At 44.8% G+C, this 20,542-nt stretch overlaps 1 protein-coding gene across 1 annotated transcript in view; it reads right to left on the bottom strand.

Annotated features, from left to right (window-relative positions):
• Nucleotides 1-20,542, bottom strand: part of adam12a (ADAM metallopeptidase domain 12a) — a gene marked incomplete at both ends in the record, with an annotated part of 173,209 nt that overhangs the window by 39,170 nt on the left and 113,497 nt on the right. The window lies entirely within an intron of this gene.

The raw sequence follows: 20,542 nt of genomic DNA on the forward strand, positions 1-20,542 counted from the left end.
CCTTTCCCCTCCTCGTGGGTCCCTTTCACTTCACCCGCCCCTCCCCACTGTGCACCAGGCTCCACTGGACCGAGGATGATGAACAAACCAAGCACGACCCCGGACAACAACAACAGCTGCACGGCACGATCCCGTGGTGTCAAGTTGAACTCTTGAGAGCTTGCAGATGGACCCGCGGAGGGTCAAATCTTCACTGTGATTTCACTGTGTGGGGGACATCAGGGGTAGAGGAAGAGGCCCGACTCGCACAGCCAACTGGCTTGGCTCGTGATGCCTCCCCCGGTGCATATACACACACACGCGCGCGTGCGTGCGTGCACACACAATGTAACACAAAAAGAATGTATGCACAATTGCACATGCACGCACAGCCACGCCAAAAAACGCAGCCCATCGATCGGCAGGGGTGTCGCACCAAACTCTGGGCCCTGGGTATTTTAACTATTGAAACAAAAAAAGCAGATATACAAGCTCACAGCGCAGCACTCGGTGCCGCGCTGCGAGCTTGTAGATCTTGAAAAACCTATGTTTCTATGTCAGTGGTGCTCAAACCTTTTCATGTGAAGGACCCCCAAAATGATATGTATTTGGCCACGGACCCCCATATCTCAAAATATTTAGTTCTGGGGACACCCCTGAAGCAAAATTTGAGTTACAAATGTTCGCTTAAAAAATAGATACTGTATATTCAAAGATTTGCACACATTTTCATGACCTTTCAAAAATCGCAGCACTGTGAGCTTGTATGTCTGCTATAGTTAAAGCATGAAATAATTAAGGCCCCTCCACCCTGGGCCCTAGTAACTCAGTCCCACTTTTCCCCCCCTCGTGACGCCCCTGTGCACAATTGCACATGCACGCACGCACAGCCACGCCAAAAAACGCAGCTCGTCGGATTTGTACGTGTTGCTGACACCGAGCGCCCGTTGCTTCAAAGCCAGTTACAATTCAGAGAAGAACAACAAATAGCCAAATCAAGCCAGCTGTCCATAGATTCCCATCCCATTCTATCTGTCCTCCTCACACATGGTACTGTTCTCCAAAATAGCACCGATGAGGATTGCATAAAAACAGATGTTGGCCTGTCAGCTCCAAGCCGGCTGCGCGTTTAGAGTGCGCTGGGTAATGAGAGCCGACATGTTCGGGACTGGAGCAGCGATGTTAATATCTATGGATCTTTTCCCGCTATAGGCGTGGAAACGGTTTATCGAACTTAATCGATTTAATCAGTCATACTGTATATATTTTTTTAATCGATCAGATCATTGATTTTCCAAAATTTTGCAAAATAGCAGATCTACAAGCTCTGGGGTGCCCACTTAACACAGCAGCCAAAAAGGTGGTCAGATGGGTGGGGCTCTTGCTTTTTCAGGGAGCAGTGGAAGGGCCTCTCTCCACATACACACCCATTGTAACTTCAAACTCCATTTTAACCATGATAGATTCATTAAAAACACCCATTATTTTTTCTGGTGACTCATACTACCCTCCTAATACGTGAGCAGGCCGTGTTTTTTCGATAAATTTTTTCATTTATATTTAATAATTATTTGGGAAAATGGAAAAAATGAAATACAAAAAAATAATTATTACAAATAAATGAAAACAGTTATCGAAAAAACACGGCCTGCTCACATATTAGGAGGGTAGTATGAGTCACCAGAAAGAATAATGGGTGTTTTTAATGAAGTTTGAAGTTACAATGTGTGGGGAGAGGCCCTGGGCCTGGAGGGCCTGGTAACATTTACATCAAATATCTAAATATTCAATCAAGCTAATTAAAAACTGTTTAGGGTATTCATAAAAGCTTGATTAGATGATAAAATTACCAAAAGTTTTTTTGAAAGTGAAATATCCCTTTAACCTGCCGACGCTGGTGAGTAGCTAACCTGCCGACGCTGGTGAGTAGCTAACCTGCCGACGCTGGTGAGTAGCTAACCTGCCGACGCTGGTGAGTAGCTGGTGAATGTTAACCACTATGCCTAAACCTAACCCAAACCCTGACCCTAACCTCAGTGGCGCTGAGGGAACATAGGGTCCGTAAAGTGTTCTCTACTCCTTCTGAAAGGCGCCGATTCCCCCCAAATATACTAAAAACAAAAACATTACTGTATCTAGGTCAGTGCGTCAGCCATTACTTCAGAAAACGTGCCTTTGCTCTGATCAGGCTGACTTAGTGGTGCGCTTGGTGACAACACGCCAGTGACATTTCTGTGTTAGAGTCAGAGTGATCTCATTCTCTGATGTGTGTGAGTGTGTGTGTGTGTGTGTGTGTGTGTGTGTGTGTGTGTGTGTGTGTGTGTGTGTGTGTGTGTGTACGTTGCTATTGTCGTCCCACCCCCTACGGCTCACTCGGCGGTTCGTACGAGGTGAGCGCAGAGGGAGAAGTCACGGCGCAATCTGTGAAGTGTGACAGTGAAAGGAAATGAGCGAGGATGGCTATAAGAGCGTCCGGGGGCTTCAATCCCCCCACTTGTACTGTATGTTTTATAATATTATAATTGATATCTATAAAGTAACTAGTAAAGTTTTCAAATAAATGTAGTGGAGAGCAATATTTGGATCTGAGATGTAGTGGAGTAGAAGTAAAAGTATTGGAAATTGGAAATAGCCAATTAAAGTACAAATACCTCAAAATTGTACTTAAGTACAGTACTTACAAGTAAATGTAGTTAGTTACTTTAGACCACTGATCAAAATAGTACTGAAGTAGAGTACAGTGCTTGCGTTGAAGTGTACTTAGTTACTTCCCGCACTGAGAGCCCTCGTCCACAGCCCCTCTCCTCATCAGAGCCCCATCTCAGCAGCACCTCCATCACCACCACCACCCGCCTGCACTGTTTTAGCCATCCAAATTCCATGAACTCAGCCCCTTCTTCAGTTACCAGATGATGAGACCAATGTGAACCCCCCCACCCTTCTTCCCATCGTTCTCGTTTTATTTACACCAAGATACATGTGCGAGGCTGAGGCTCCAGCTGTTCTTTATGAGAGGAGAGGCAGAAAAGCAGAAATAATTGTGCCGCGCTCCAGCGGTCTAGTGCGGAGCGCGCGCGAGAGAGAGAGGAAGTAACGGCTGTGGAAAAGACAGGGGCACCCATGACGTACGCTGCAGCGGATGCCCAGGGGCGTCAATTGGGTATGGCAGGGGTATGCAGCTGCCATATCCTGGGTCCAGGGGGGAACATAAAAGTTACTTTTAAATATAAATCCATGGATGTCTCTTTGTCTATCTGTGCTGGTTATTATGTTGTTAAATTACAGTAAAATAACTACAAATGCAACATTTTACATAATGGTCACTTTAACAAGGTATTATAATTATATTCTCCCCAGCTTGACAAAATGGTATATTCCCAGGTTCCGCAGGTCAGCTGCACAGGCGCAATGCATTATTGTTAATTGTGGCACGTTTACTAACATGCCAAGTTTAGCTGCACTTGAAAAACCATTCCAGGCTGCCATATCCAGCCCAAGAAACCGTAGAAACCTGTGTAAAAAACTGACAAAAGTCTCTGTGTTATCCAAAATGTAATGCCTATTTTCCATGAGGACTCCCATCTTTGCCATACCCTAGCTTTTGCTGAACTGACGCCACTGCGGATGCCATTCAACAGCTGGGGCGCCCGGAGCGATGCCAGGGCGGGGGGGTTCTTTTGTGTGTGTGTGTGTGTGTGTGTGTGTGTGTGTGTGTGTGTGTGTGTGTGTGTGTGTGTGTGTGTGTGTGTGTGTGTGGCTGGGGGCGTCTGCAGGCTCATGCATGGTGCACTCACTCCAGACAGAGTGTAGATCAGTGGTTACCAAACTATTTCGGCCTCGAGACCCAGAAGGTACACTTTGGTGTTTCCCCAGGCTCCAAAATTCAAAACATGGTTTTGAATGAATCCCTTAAGCACTATTTAATGGTGAAAATAGCAGATCTACAAGCTAACAACGTGTCGGATGCGACCCGTTGTGAACTTGGACAGTATATCGTCCATTTCCGCTGTTCATTGTACGTTAATGGGACATTTCCCTTCCAAACGTGCTTGAAAGTTAAAAATCCTCATTTAATCCTCACTGGCTGCTTTCGTTAAAAAAATATTTTCTGGGTTGCCTACTTGCCTGCCAACGTGGGCGCGTGCATGTACATCGTGCAGGATGGTGCACGGATCGTGCACGATCCACGTGCACGCCGTGGTCCGTTCGCAATCACAAAAGACGCTTCTTAATCCAAGCATCCCGTTCCTGAGTTAACAGCAGTGTTAGCTAGCTGTGTATCCACCTGTTTCCGTGAGAATTTACTGTAGCATTATCTGCTGGACACTTCTGGTTAACAGCAGATATACAAGCTCACGTCGCGTAGATCACACTCGGCTGCGGCGCCGGAAGCTGCCGCACACCTTCTGCGTAATGCACGATGGGATTTTGGAAAAGTTGTGGATACAATGGAAGTGACCCGAAACAGGAAACAGAGAAATGGGAGATCTGGTTACTGTTTCCGGTCCAGACAGCAAGTACTGTTTTGGGGCACTTCGGCACTGTGGACCAGGCGACCGATTTTGCATTAAGTTTTATAAATTAAATCAAATTAAATTCTCGGGACGAAGGGGCGAAGCAGCCTGGACCAATTGGCTATTTCTCTGGGTTCTCGGGTTGGGCCAGTATAAATGAGGTACTGTTACATAGGGCAGGGCAGTCACCGTAGTGCTCTGTCAGAGACAGTGTGTCCTGGTCGGCGCCGCCGCCTCATGCTGCTTGTCCTTTATCTGTGCTGCCATCTTGTCACTGTGTTGGAGGGGACGGGGGGAATCAGACCGCCCTATAATTTAGTTGGAACTGAAGCCTTATCTCCAGACCTCCTGCAAGACCCATAAAAAAGTCCTGCCTGCTGCCCTAGCCTGAATGGCAGGGACTGGCCGGTATACCTCTGGCAACCGACTGTATTACATTTAAAAAAAAAAAGAGGTGAGAGTTTGGACAGAGGGGAACGGAAACAAACGCGGAACAGAGCTGGAAGCGGAGCGGACCGGAGCGGAATAATGCAAACGGGAACAACATGGAAAAACAGCTACAGCCGAAAACAAAGAGCTGCTTCAGAACCCACGCGGGGACACGCGTCACTCAGCCCCGCTGGCAGGGCCCGGGCAGGATGAGAAGCAGCCCCAGAGGTCAGGCAGTCACACCGGCGGTGGGGGTAGTCTTTTTGGTCTAAAAGGGTTGGGGGGACTTTCCTTTCTAGAGCAGAGGTTCTCAACCTGTGGGTCGGGACCCCCAGGGGGGTCCCCAAATTATTTTGGGGGGTCTCCAGATGTTTAGCTGAATGTGCAACACTGTTTTCTCACTCAACAGTAAACAGACCAACATACAGTATAAGTGTACATGGTATCTGCACATTTATGAAGTGACAAAAAGTGACTTTAAAGACCTTTTTATTACCTCTGGTCAAACATTGGTCAAACTGTCAAATATTAGAGGAAGAAATTGTGAAAATAGCCGATCTACATGCTCACAACGCCTCGCATTGCGAGGCGTTGTGAGCATGTAGATCGGCTATCTTCACAATGGAGGAGATCGAGTCAAACTAAATGTAATGCCAACTCCTACAATTCCAAGTGCTCGTCAGGGTGGGGGGTCCCCAGTTAAAATATGATTATTTCGGGGGTTGCGGCCTGAAAAGGTTGAAAACCACTGATCTAGAGACCAGTGTTTCCTAAACGATGGGTTGGGCTTGGATCCATAAATCCATACATTTAAAGAGGTGGTGCCATACTGTAGTTTTGTACTTTTTCTGTTTTGTAGTATATGTCTATGGAGTTAACATTATTCTAACCAGGTGTGGTTATATTATGCAAATATGTGTTCCCTGCGTATTTCTTGTTTCTTCCTGAAAGCTGAAAGCCTCCGAGTCAAAAGGCCAAAGCTTTAGTGACACAATTAAATCATCCCATGCCCGTTTCACCATACAGCTGTGGGTGTGGCTAATTTCAGCTGGGTCACCACCCACCTGAAAACCAGGTACTGTATAGGTCCTACTTAATGAACAGGTGGATGCGGACATTGGTTATTGAACAGTTAGCGATGGATGGCTGACCATTCCGATGCACACTGCCACAGCCTTCTGGGTATAAGAAGAGCGGGTAAAGGCATAAACAACACGCTAAATGCAACCCATGACACATTACCTCAGAGTTCCATTGTGTGTGTATCACTTTTGTTCTGTCTCTGCTTTCTGTGTTATGGCTTGAGGAACTGAATATGACATGGTGCAACTTCTCCATTGAAATCAACTGACTTGGCTACAAATGTTAGGCCCAGGGGTGTCGCACCAAATTCTGGGCCCTGGGTACTTTAACTATTGAAAAATAGCAGATATACAAGCTCACAGCGCGGCACCGAGTGCCGCCCTGTGAGTTTGTATATCTGCTATTTTTGAAAAATCTTGAAAATGTGTGCAAGTCTGAATATTTCAAATCCGCCTAATAGTCCGAGCGTTTCAGGCAAACATCGTGCACTTTATGAAAGAAGCATGAAATTTGGCACACAGTTAGAACATGCCATATGGAACATTTTTGGCTATAGGGGCATCGCAGATTTGTCTTGGGAAACTTGTGGGAGCCAATCAAAGTTGCTCTCATAGACTTTACTATAGAGTCAAATAAATACAAAAAAAATATATGCTTTAAGTAGCATGTGAGGGGTCAAACTAGGTGTTATTCGGGATTCTGAATCCAATGCAAGCATTTGTTTTGCACGTAAAACATTCCTTTCCGAGAAACGGCCGCCAATAAACTTTGAAAAGTGATGACTCATCACTAAACCATAGATTTATGGGGTCCGTTTTTAGCCCAAGGAATGTTTTTCCTGCAAAACAAATGTTTGCATTGGATTCAGAATCCCCAAAAACACCTAGTTTGACCCCTTACATGCTACTTAAAGCATATGTATTTTTTGTATTATTTTACTGTAAAGTCTATGAGAGCCCAACTTTAATTGGCTCCCACAAGTTTCCCAAGACAAATCTGCGATGCCCCTATAGCCAAAAATGTTCCATATGGCATGTTCTAACTGTGTGCCAAATTTCATGCTTCTTTCATAAAGTGCACGATTACATCAAAATACTGCCCGAAACTGGACTATAAGTTTATTTTTGAAAAAAAACATGTTTCTATGTCAGTGGTGCCCAAACCTTTTCATGTGAAGGACCCCCAGAATGATATGTATTTGGCCACGGACCCCCATCTCAAAATATTAAGTTCCAGGGACCCCCCGAAGCAAGATTTGAGTTACAAATGTTTGCTTAAAAAAATAAATATATTGATATATGACTTTTCAAAAATAGCTAAAGTATAAAATAAAGGCCCCTCCACCTTGGGCCCTAGTAACTCAGTCCTACTCCCCCCCCCCCCCCCCTTGTGACGCCCCTGGTTAGGCCTACTCGCTGGAGTAATGAACTTAATTTCATTTCATAGCTGTCTCTACTGATGTAACTGACTGTATTTCCAGGTATTAGTCCAGACCACATCTATGTCCAATCCAATCCAATCCACTTTATTTATATAGCACATTTTACAACCGAGGTTTACAAAGTGCTGCACAGAGAAGCATAAGCAAAATACACCATAAAAACACAGAACAGCAAAATCACTCAAAATAAAAACAACAGTGAAAACAAACAAAACATAGCAGACCACAGAAACTCTCAAGTGGAATTAAAGGCCAAGGTATAAAGATGGGACTTAAGACGAGCTTTAAAAGAGTCTATGGTGGGGGCCAGTCTAACATGGGAGGGGAGTGCATTCCATAGTGTGGGGGCTATAGCAGCGAAGGCTCTGTCACCCCTGGTTTTTAGTCTGGTCGTCTGTGTGACCTTGAGTTTCAGCTGGCCCTCAGACCTCAATGACCTTGGGGGGTTATAAGCCTCTATGAGTTCGCAGAGGTACTGAGGTGCCAAACCTTTCATTGACTTGAACGCAAAAAGTAAAATTTTAAACTCTATTCTGAAGCGAACAGGTAGCCAATGAAGTCTGGCTAGAATAGGCGTAATGTGGTCATGCCTGCGGGTGCCAGTTAGGAGACGTGCCGCAGAATTCTGGACCAGCTGCAGGCGAGCCATGGAGGCTTGATTTAAGCCGGCATACAGTGCATTACAATAGTCTAACCGTGTGGTAATAAAGGCATGAATAACACGCTCGAAGTCAGCGAAGGACAGAACAGACTTGATTTGAGCGAGCTGCCTCAGGTGATAGAAGCTGGACCTGACCACGGCATTAACTTGTTTGTCAAGTTTGAGCATGTTGTCAAATTTTACGCCAAGGTTGGAGACAACAGGCTTGACATAGGGCTGCAGGGAACCCAGGTCCGTGGGTACCGCACCAGGACCACTGGGTCCAAACACTATGACTTCCGTTTTACTTTCGTTTACGCTTAGAAAGTCGAGGGAAATGGTGATAACCCTGCAGCAAAAGCGTTCTTATTTTACGAGTGAATTGCGAATTCAACAAAATGAAAGACATAAATGAAAATGTGTTCATATTGTGGATATATTTTCATCATATCTTTCATGTTGTAACCGCTGTATAATAGCAATATTACACTCGAGGGTGTGCTTCTAGTGATGTCTCTTACGGAACCTGGCACAATAGCCTCGTTCCTGACCGCATCGCCGTCCTGCCAATAATGACGGTAGCGCGCCTCCCCCCCTCGAGTGTAATATCGCTTAATTTATTTATTGCGGGGGTTGTTGGAAACTACAGTACCATGTCAACCTCGAAGACATATTTTTATTTGGTATATCGTTTTATGAGATCAAATACTCCCAGATACCCCCAAGTTAAGAGAGCGAGGAGATGACATGCAGCACGGCCAGGTTTAAATCGGTGATCGGTTTAAATGGATCCAATGCAGTTATTATTTAGCCGAAAGATCTTGTTAATACTTGTCATTGGTTCATTATTTATAAAACTCACAGACACATTTAACTATGTTCCCTGTAGATTAGCTATTTCTGCTACTTTTTTGTTGTAGGACAAAGTAGGATATTATTAATTTACGAAACAAAACACACAAAAGGTTTAAATAGGGAGATACAGGGTTTCTGTTGTTCTGAATCCACGTGGCAACAGCATCTCAGCTAAAAACATGTTATTATTTTAATGAAATGTATGCATGAAGAACATTAGTCACCAGGGCACTTCAACACTGGTCAGAAAGGTGTGATACTACTTGTCTTGTTTTGCATATCCCAAAAATATGTTTTTTTATCAGCAGAGCATGCACTGCTTTCCTGAATAGCTTAACCCTGCACATTGCATATTTACATCTATCTATAAATGCGACAAATCTCTGTCTGTTTGTTTGTAATCCGCGTATCTCGAGAACCGTTCGTCCCACCGGCTTCAGATTCGGCACGCGCGTTCCCCGCCGCCGCGCGGAGTGCAGTGCCGGGCCTCGACCCGACCCGACTCGCGGTTTTCCGAAACCGTTCGGAATCTCCTTATGCGGAGCTGATTGTTGACATCAGGCTGTTCCGGAGGAAATCGGCGCAAGCGCTGAGTCATTGTGACATCACTTCATAAAAGGCTCTGACATCACGTACGCCACATGAGTCAACACAAAATCTCTGTGAATGTGTATGTATGTATGTAATCCGCGTATCTCGAGAACCCTTCTTCCCACCGGCACGCGCGTTCTCCAGATATGGGCATAAAGTCTGACATCAGAGTTTTCCGCAACCGGTACTGTGTGTGCAGAGATCTTATATGGGCATAAGTGGACAAAGACAAACAGATGGTCAAAACGGGTCCTATGACAACAGGTATATTGGGGTTTGCATTAAAGGGTGGGGCATTCATGGGGTTTGCATTAAAGGGTGGGGCATTCATTCCCTATTTCAAATTCGGCACGTGCGTTCCCCACCGCAGCAGGTAGTGCAGTGCTCGGCCTCGACCCGACCCGATACACGATTTTCTGGAACCAGCACGAAAGGTTCGGATTCTGATGTCTGACATCAGGATTTTCCGGAACTGGCACTGTGTCTGCATAGATCTCCATATATGGGCATAAAATGGATGCAGACAGACAAATACAGATATCTCCATATGGGCATAAATGGACACAGGCAAACAGATGGTCAAAGATCTCCATATATGGGCATAAAGTGGACGCAGACAGACAGATATCTCCATATATGGCCATAAATGGACACAGGCAAACAGATGGTCAAAACGGGTCCTATGACAACAGGTATAATGGGGTTTGCATTAAGTTTGTCTCCTCCTCCATCTGTTTGTCTGTGTCCCTTTATTCCCATTATGGAGATCTCTGTATCTGTCTGTGCCTCCGACTGTGTTGCAGACACAGTGCCGGTTCCCCCTTTAATGCAAACCCCATTATACCTGTTGTCATAGGACCCGTTTTGACCATCTGTTTGAAAAAGCGACAGAAATCTCATATATGGGCATAAAATGGACGCAGATAAACAGATATCTCCATATATGGCATATATGGGCATACAATGGATGCAGAATCACAAAGATCTCCATATACGGGCATAAAAGGGACACAGACAGAGAGATACAGAGATCTCCATATATGGGCATAAAATGGACGCAGATAGACAGATATCTCCATATATGGGCATATATGGGCATAAAATGGACCCAGAACTATAACTGCAGTGATCTCCATATATGGACATAAAATGGACACCGACAGACAGACAGACAGATACAGATATCTCCATATATGGGCATATGGACACAGGCAGACAAATGGTCAAAACGGGTCCTATGAAAACAGGTATAATGGCGTTTGCATTAAAGGGCGGGGCATTCATTCCCTATTTACATTGTTCCGAGTTGGCCAGGTCGCCGACTAGACGCTGGGCCGCCCGAAGGGCGGCCCAGCTTCTAGTATTCTCAATGAAGGAGCAGTAAGGAAAAACCATGTGTTCAACCACTTTCAACCCGACGTCCATACTCCCTAATTTAGGTACGTTATTATAAGCACGAAAACATGATGTGAGCTCATACAGTACAGATGAGCTACTTTTCAAATAGGGCTTAATTGTTATACAATTGAATTCAGAAATCATATTTAAAGACAAGGTGCCGTGATTTTTCCCCCTCCTACAACATGATCATTAGGTATTATGATTATACTTGGAGGAAGATTTTTATTTATTTTATTTTTCAAAAAAGTGTACAGAAAGTGCCACACCCACCTATTCATTAAGTATACCTGGTTGTCAGGTGGGTGGTGACCCAGCTGAAATTAGTCACACCCACTGTGTTGCTGTATGGTAAAAAGGGGAGAGGGTGATTTTATGATGCCATTTAAGTGGTGTATTTCAATTGGGCCTTTTGACTCTGAAGGCTTTCAGCTTTCAGGAAGAAACCAAAAATACACGGGGAAGACATATTTGCATTTTATAACCACACCTGGGGGTCTATTAGAGTAATGTCAACTCCATACACATACAAATCATCTTGTGTCTTAGTTGCTTACATTACCTGTACACGGCTCAATGCTGCTGACTACGCCGTTTTCACTGCTTATACTGTATGTTTGAGAGTATTCTCTCAGGCCAGGACTACGTGACTCTCAACGAAGCATCTGAATATCCCATGAATGAAAATCATGCACTCTTTCTCCAACGCACGTTTAGGCCTGGGTCACGCAGAGAGAGAGCCTCTCTCCTGTAGTTCTAAGAATGGCCTGGCTGTCTGTGCATGTGGTTCAGATCACACCGAACACGGGGGACACGGCACCGCCACAGCCAGTATCTGTCACAGCCTCTCAGCCATAGAGCACTGATCAGGCCCATTAAAGCACATAGCTGTATATCCGCGCCGCCGCGCACCGGGATCTGCCAAAACACTTTTCCAAGGACGAGCAGTACCGCCAGAAGACTTTCCCAAGGTCTTCAAGAAAAGGAAATGAGAGAAGTTGCACAAAATGCTGCGATCGAGATCGGACTCTTTTATTCAACACATCTGTTATCGCATTTTTATTATTTGCGCTCGCGAGGAATCCGATACCCCGAAACCAATCTGAACAAAAAGCACAAGTACAAAGCCGGCCCGGAGAAACATGCTCCAAATACTCTACCATGTACTGTAGGACAGTGGTTCTCAACCAGGGTGTCCCCGACAAAATATGTTCTATTCTAAAACAGCTTATCTGCAAGCTCCCATGATGTTTTGAAACATTTGGAGAAATCTTGAAGAAAATGGAACAAAATATTTGAAGATGGAGAGGGTCCGTGGCCAAATACATATTCATTTGGGGGGTCCTGAGAATCACTGGTGTTGGTGTGGAATTCAAGAGGTCCGGAGTGGACCGGCTAGGCGCTTTAACGACAGGTTCTACGGCTCCAGCCGGCGGTGGCGCGCGCATGCACCGGGGGTGATCACATTAACACATTGACCGCCATTTTAACATACCTCCGTACTCCCACCTGCCATTCGTCTCCATAGACTTCCATGTAATTGGGTGTGCACGGATCATGCACACCCATGCCTAGATAATGCACCACGTGTGTCCACATTGCTCACAGCTTTCAAACCAAAAAATCCGAATGGAAATCCGTTCAGGCATTCATGAGATAACAGCCACTATGTTTAACAAAGATGGCTGCCAAAATGGCTGCCATGCTTGAAAGATGGGGTTGCTATGGGGGTTAAACATGCAATTTCGCGATTGCTATCATGCCTACTCCATTTTTTGGGTTTGTTTTTTTTTATTTTATTTTTTTTATTCTCGGGACTATCGGGCCTGGCGGGGAAAGACATTGGAATAATCTCGGGACTATCGGGCCTGGCAGGGAATGAGTTAAGTGATATGATCTGTTGTGGTGCCCTTTTCGGTGCCTGCCAGTCTGGCCTGTAGACACCAGGCCGGCTCTTTCCCACTGATTTCCCTGCGGACTCAATTAAATAAGGCAGGCAGAGAGGGTTTAGAGCCTGCTCTTCCGCAGGACACACGGGTCACATATCCATTGCCGCCAGCCGGCCCTTGTGTTCTCCTCCACTTCCTGCGACCCGACGTGACGGTTTTACGGTGTTTGTGGGTGACGACGAGGGCCCTGGCCGCTCCGCTGTCCCCCTGCTTGCTGACTTGCATTGGGGTCCCTAAATGCAAATAGTGAAAATGGCTAATGTGACTAGGGGTGTAACGATACATTTTAATTAGCATTTCGATACATATCACGATACATGGTTGACGATACGATACATGGACGATATTGGTTTATTCATGGTGATACGATACGATTCGATTCAATGATTTAAAATCGATATAGTAACTATTTAGCAAAGAAATGAAATCTGTGTGAAAGTTGTGAATAGTGCATTTTTAAGGGAAACATGTATTATTATGGATATAAATAAGTAAACACAGTGATGGACATTGTATATTGAAAAACCTGCACCTTGACATGAACCCAGAGATTACACACATTTATCGATAGACCAGTGTAACTATATGGAAAGGAAAAGTAATTAAACCCCTCCTTTTAATTTTTTCTTCTTAAAAATGCTAAATACAATGCACAAGTAGGTAGTATCGATACAATCGATTCTTTGCACTGCCGATTCGATACGATACAAAATAAAACGATACGATTCGATTTTAGCTGTTTTCATTTCGATATACTTCGATTTTTTAAGTTAAAAATGATATTTCGATACAGTTACTATATCGTTACACCCCTAAATGTGACACATCTACGAGCTAGTGATTTTTTGTGAGTTTGTACATCTGCATATACTGTACATACTGCTATTTTTTGAAAACGTTGGACAATAATGACATACCGGTACTCTGGCACAGCCTCTTAATGCAACAGGTCAGGGATTTTTTATTGGGAAACAATCATGTTGAGTTTCCGCAAAATACAGAGAGCCCCATATCTGTTGCATTTGAAGACGTCATGCGGGAGTTCTATCTGTTAGTTTATCTATCGGCCCTAGTTTGGTCCTCTCTTAGGCACCTGGCACTCTGTAAAAGGCTCTTGCTTTCCAATAATGACATGCCCAATAGCTGATAGCTGTGAGTGGTTAGGAAGCGTACCACATAGGCTCTGATGAATGACATCAAGTCCCACGTTCGATTTCCCAAGCCTGGTGGACCCTTTGCTTCGTGCCACACTCCGACTCTCTCTCTCCCTGTTTCCTGTCTCTCCTCACTGTGTATACTATCAATAAAAGGCAGAAAAGGCTGCAAACATATTTTTACAACAACTGTAAAAGGCAGGCTGGAGAGCTATGCTGTACTAGGTACAAGGCTGCTAGGATAATCAGAGTCTGTACCTGTGGGTGTGTATGTGTGTGTGTGTGTGTGTGTGTGTGTGTGTGTGTGTGTGTGTGTGTGTGTGTGTGTGTGTGTGTGTGTGTGTGTGTGTGTGTGTGTGTGTGTGTGTGTGTGTTCCTGTGAGTAGCGCCTGTGTGTTTGGAGGAGATATAATCTCTCTAAGGATGAGAGATGCAGGTCTGTTCTCATTTAGAGGTAATAGCTGGATAGAGGGCACGGCTGGGGCCGATGGGAGGCAGGAAGCACTCTTTCGCTCCTGTCGGGTGGAAACCTTGTATGTCCAAAATGGTCACTTTTTAAGATATGGGGGAAAAAAATATATAACCTGTGTTCCATTAGATCCAATGTAGTTATTATTTAGTTATGACGCTCTTGTTAATGCTTTTCAATGGTTTAATATTTATTATGTTTCTGTTACTTTTGAGCAGTGTTGTTTTTGACAACACATTTTGATTTAGTTTTAGTCATAGTCTTTTGAATAAAATGTATTTTAGTTTTAGTCATAATTTAGTCACCCGAACAGTTTTAGTTTTAGTCTAATTTTAGTCGACTAAATATCATAAGATTTTAGTTGACTAAATCCATTGTTGATTTAGTCAACTGTAGAACTGTATTTTGGCAGGCCTTGATGGCATCATAATGACTGATTTTACACTTGGTTGCGTGCTGAAAATAGCAGATCTATAAGCACACGTTGTGACACCTGAGAGCACACCTGAGAGCAACCAAACATAAAATGACTCTCTTCTCCACTAGTCCCTCCCTAACGTTTTAGTCTAGTTTTTTTTGTTGACGATATTGTCAATGTATTTAGCCTTAGTTTTAGTTATCAAAGATTAGTTTTTATTTCGTTTTTATCTCAGTATCATCAGTGAAACAAACGCAGTCGACGAACATTTTTCATCATAGTTTTAGTCTACAAAATCAACACTTGCTTTTGAGTGACGATGCAATATGACAAAAACAATACGCGAAAATCTGAAAGATGGAGATACAAGGTTTCTGCCCCGACAGCAACGCTATGCAGATGTGCAGCTGGGCCGGCCTGGCATTCGGACAGCCTGGCCGTTTCGTTTTGCTCTTCCCTCCCGGCGTTTAGAATGATGAACTGGATCTCGTTATCTCCTCCTCGCCCGTCCTCGGTGCCAGGAGACCTCGAACGCGTATCGGCGTGGACTATTTGTCGGTGCATACAAACGACCCCGAAGAAATTACCGCGCAGCGGTAAGAAGTGAGAGATCAATCATAGCAAACGCTTCCAAAGCGAGGGCCCGCCGGTGACTTAATGCGGCCCTGTAGGACAGTCACGCTCTGTACCACTGTACCTTCTGGGGGACAGTACGGTACAGTTTTTCTTTGACAAGGCAGCCCTTTGGCTGCGATGCACAATCAAGGCGGCCTGTTGTATAAAACTCGTTTGAGCCCTGGCCTCGCGAGGAGCCATTCTGCATAATCAAATTGCTTTGAAAAGGAGCTGGTCGCCTGCCTGGAAAAACATGGCAGTCGACGCTATAAACAAATAATTGTAGCTACGGGCTGATGAATAGCTCACAGGTGATTTCAGTAGTGTGTGTGTGTGTGTGTGTGTGTGTGTGTGTGTGTGTGTGTGTGTGTGTGTGTGTGTGTGTGTGTGTGTGTGTGTGTGTGTTTGTGTGTGTGTGTGTGTGTGTGTGTGTGTGTGGCCACATGGCCTTTTAAAGTGTGCAACTGCGAAGAAAGGGTTGAGACTGGGCCCATGGGAGCATGGCCTGGGGCAGAGCACACGGCCCTGACCTGGAATTAACTGAGGAAACTTGGGGAGGGAAGGAATATAGAATTCCTAAACATCCTTATTTAAAACGGCATGTTGGTTTGTTTAAGCCCCGGATTAATTGGGTTGAAGCAGGCTTATTCGGGGGGTCCCTTTAACCACGTTCAACCTGGCGTTTCCTATGTTGGGCCTGTTGTGAGCCTGCAGAGCTCAGGACAAAGTGAAACGGAGTGTAACACTGTATGTCTGTTCAAGATACAGATATTCCAAGGGGTTCTCGCTGCGTTGTGCCCAGGGGTGTCACACCAAATTCTGGGCCCCGGGCGGGTACAAGGATTCACTCACATGTTGTGCTTTAACTATTGAAAAATAGCAAATAAATCATTGAATATTTCAAATTTTTCTAAGGTTTCTATGTCAGTGGTGCTCAAACATTTTCATGTGAAGGACCCCCAAAATGATATGTATTTGGCCACGGACCCCCATCTCAAAATATTTAGTTCCAGGGACCCCCCAGAAGCAAAATCTGAGTTACAAATGTTCGCTTAAAAAATACACATATTCAAAGATGTGCACACATATTCACAACTTTTCAAAAATAGCAGATCTACAAGCTCGCAGCGTGCTGAGAGCTTGTATATCTGTTATCTTTCAATAGCTAAAGTATAAACTAATTCCAGGCCCCTCTGCCTTGGGCCCTAGTAACTCAGTCCCACTTTCCCCCCCCTTGTGACGCCCCTGGTTGTGTCTCACGACAGATGGCTTTCAGGGCTGGTTAACTATTTATCTAGAGCTGACGCCATAAATCCCTTACATTAAACTTGCATGTATGTCAAAGAATAGCATCCCTCCTCGCACTGTCTGACAGAGCCAACCACAGAGACACCGTGGGAGGAGAGCAAGCGAGAAAGTCAGACAGACGCAAATATTGTATTTTATTCCTAGTTTAACGGGTACTTCTCTCTCTTTTTCCCCTCCCTTCCACTTCCCCTTGTTGACCCTTGCGGACGGGCCCTTGACCAGGGTTGCCCCTCAATCAGTGTTAAGTAAAATTCTACATCTCACTGCCGAGCTCTTTTTATGGAGCGATGATCAGGAATAGTGTTAGCAGTGTTTTTGGTGGGCCCGGTCCAAGGCAAACACACAGATGTGTTTCCAGCATAAACAGCGCAGTCTGAGGCTCCCCCGGACCACCGGAGCTTGGCCGCGTCCTCCTATCTAATATTTCTATCCAGGACATCCCCCTGTGTCTCCACTTAGTGTGTGCTACACCATGTTACAGCATGAAATTATCCACTTAAAAAACCCTGTGTACTTTACCGACTCCCCCCACGGGTCAATGCTGAAGATAGCTGATAGGTAAGCTCACAGCGCACCACACAACGCGACACGTTGTGTCTTGTAGATCACACATTTTTCACCCCGGAATGGTGACGCAATAGGGTTCATGAAGTGCATTAGGGTTTCATATGCACAGTCTTCTAGGCCAGGGGTCTTCAATGTTTTCAGGCCAAGGACCCCTTAGTTTGAGAGAGAGATGAAGCAGGGACCCCACAACCGTATCATAGATTCCATTAGTTTCATTGTTTGACAGCTCAATCAGCAGTGTATTTTGGATTCATGTCAATTTGGGTTTTCAGATATAACCACTTGAACCGTCAATACTTATTAAACTTGACCTTTCACTCTGTACTCAGTGTGCTCTTTTCCACCTTCTACACCAAAGCTCTTTGCCAAAAATAGCCGATCTACAAGCTCACAACGCCTCACGCTGCGAGGCGTTGTGAGCTTGTAGATCTGCTATTTTTGGCTAAAGTTCTCCAAATATGGACGCTAGGGTTCAAGTGGTTAATATAAAAAAGGAGAAAAAAACGTTTCTATCACTCAAAGATTTGGAGGACCCCCTGTAGTAACACTGGGGACCCCCTTTGAAGACCCCTGGTCTAGGCTATCTCTCGATCCCAAAAGGAATGCGTGTCATTATACCTCACAGCCCGCAGGTGTGAAGTGGGGACCGCAGGCCACAGGGAGGCAATTCTAAAGGTTTCTGCAAAAGTACGTGCCATTCTCCATAAAAATTAGAAAGGCAAAACAGGGAAATAAATCAGTGGAAAAAATACATTTGTAGGACAATTTTCAGGAAAAGAGCAGTAACGCCTTAGGACTTGAAATGGCACATCTGTACAACTGATTTGAAGTGTGCACTAGAAACACATATTTATTTATTTACGTGACTGGCAGTGGCAGCTGCTAAATGATTAGACTTGGATCAATTCGCAATTCGTCTGGGTCTATTAGCGGACACGGAAACGGTGTGTGAAAACGGTACCCACTGCCTCCCTGCTTGGTGCTCAGCATCAAGGGTTGGACTGGGGCCAAGTCCCTGACGACATACGTTACTAGCATCATATCCAGGGGGAGTACTTGTACATCAAGCCATCTCACGCTACAGAAACAGGAGACAGGCTGCACCGCACATTCTGACATGGCACAGGAACCATTGATTCCTATGGCTACATACGGCAACTTACCATGCAGTGAGTGTATTAAAGGGATATTCCACTTTCAAAAAACTTTTTGTCATTGTATGGTCTAATTAGGCTTGTATGAACACCCTGAACAGTTTTTAATTTTCTTCATTCAGTATTTAGATATTTGATGTAAATGTTATCTGGCTCTCCAGGCTCAGGGCTTCTCCCCACACACACTCATTGTAACTTCAAACTCCATTTTAACCATGATAGATTCATTAAAAACACCCATTATTTTTTCTGGTGACTCATAATACCCCCCTAATACGTGAGCAGGCCGTGTTTTTTCCATAATGTTTCCATAAGAGTTTGAAGTTACAATGAGTGTGTGTGGGGAGAGGCCCTGAGCCTGGAGGACATTTACATCAAATATCTAAATATTGAATGAAGAAAATTAAAAACTGGTCAGTGTGTTCATACAAGCCTGATTAGACCATTCAATGACAAAAAGTTTTTTTGAAAGTGGAATATCCCTTTAACTGATCGAGCAGGTGGTCTCCATATTTGTCCTTTTTAATAATTCATACTACACCACAGACTGCACTATGCATACGTTTGGCAAACGTATCAATATGCATAGTAGGACTAACTACACAACCTGCTTGTGTACTCTGTGTGCTGGCCTTGAACATTTGAACCGCTGGCTTCCCCTATGCCTTCGCAATGAGTCATCTGGCCTACGGGGCATGAGCGCAGCTGTCAGCTCGGCCATAAACTCAATGGCAATAAAATTGCGTGCGGACGAATGTTTATGTTTGATTGTAATCGTCTCTTCTTGAGTGATGTGCGTTAGACTCAGCAAAGGCGTCACTCGTCGCGAGGCTAATGGTATCCTGACCATCTGATAATGCATGCAAAGGGCGGTTGCTGAGTTCATGCATTGTGTGGCCTAATAAACCCAAAGGGCCTCACTGGAGTGCACGGTGACATTGGGGGCCTCTCTACCACAGCGGTTCTCAACGTGGGGTCCGGGGACTCCCAGGGGTCCTTTGAGGGGGTTCCAGCGGGTTCCCAGCTAAATGATTGCTAATTAGGAACAGGCACGTGCACACATAGACATCAAAGGGGGCTTGAGCCCCTGCCCTTTTATCCGTCTTTAAAAAGTGCCCTCTCCAAACCATGAATGCCGTTTTTACTATGGTGAAACTTAAAGAAATGCAAATGTCCTCTTTCCATGCCATTCCTGAAGGCAGCATTCAAGAGAATTGCCTTGTCCAAACTCTCCTGAACTTGAATGCAGCATCTATGTTGGAAGAATTGCCCTCTCTGCGTAGACATCCATGCCGTTACGCCACATCTACAGCATTGACTTGATTATGTTTAGTTTAGTGTGGTATCAAGTACCAAAAATAGCCGACCTCCAAGCACACAACGTGTCGCAGCGCGGCGCGTTGTGAGCTTGGAGGTTTGCTATTTTCAATATTTCACCAAAAGAAATTAGAAATTTCAGCCCCTGCCTCTCTAACATTCTCTGCACGTCCATGATTAGGACTAACTTACTGCTTTGATACTGGTGTAAAACTGCAGTGCAGCTGGCGTACGTTGTTACTCTCCGAATTTGGACTGCGCATACTGTGAGCCACGTTGGCTATTTGGAGTTCACCAGGGAGTCTATACCAATGCATATTTTGCACAAGGCTTGTCAGTACAAGACAAGACGGCCAACTAGTGTCAAGTCGGTTGATTAGTTGACGTGATTCGATCGATTGACTGTTTACGTTACTGCGTGCCAGAGCGCTATCCATGGTGCTGAATTCTGACGGCGCTTTCTCTTTGAACTTTCCAATTTGCCAGATTGTAACTCATTGAGTTTGACTGCAAAAATCCAACACAATGTTGGTTATATCTACATCAGGGGTCTTCAACATTTTCAGGCCAAGGACCCCTTAGTGGAGAGAGAGAGAGAGAGAGATGAAGCAGGGACCCCCAAGACCTTTTCATAGATTCCATATTTTAGTTTCATTGTTTG

This window comes from Nannobrachium achirus (genome assembly GCF_963921795.1).
Source record: "Nannobrachium achirus genome assembly, chromosome: 18".
In the NCBI taxonomy this organism is placed as follows: Eukaryota; Metazoa; Chordata; class Actinopteri; order Myctophiformes; family Myctophidae; genus Nannobrachium; species Nannobrachium achirus.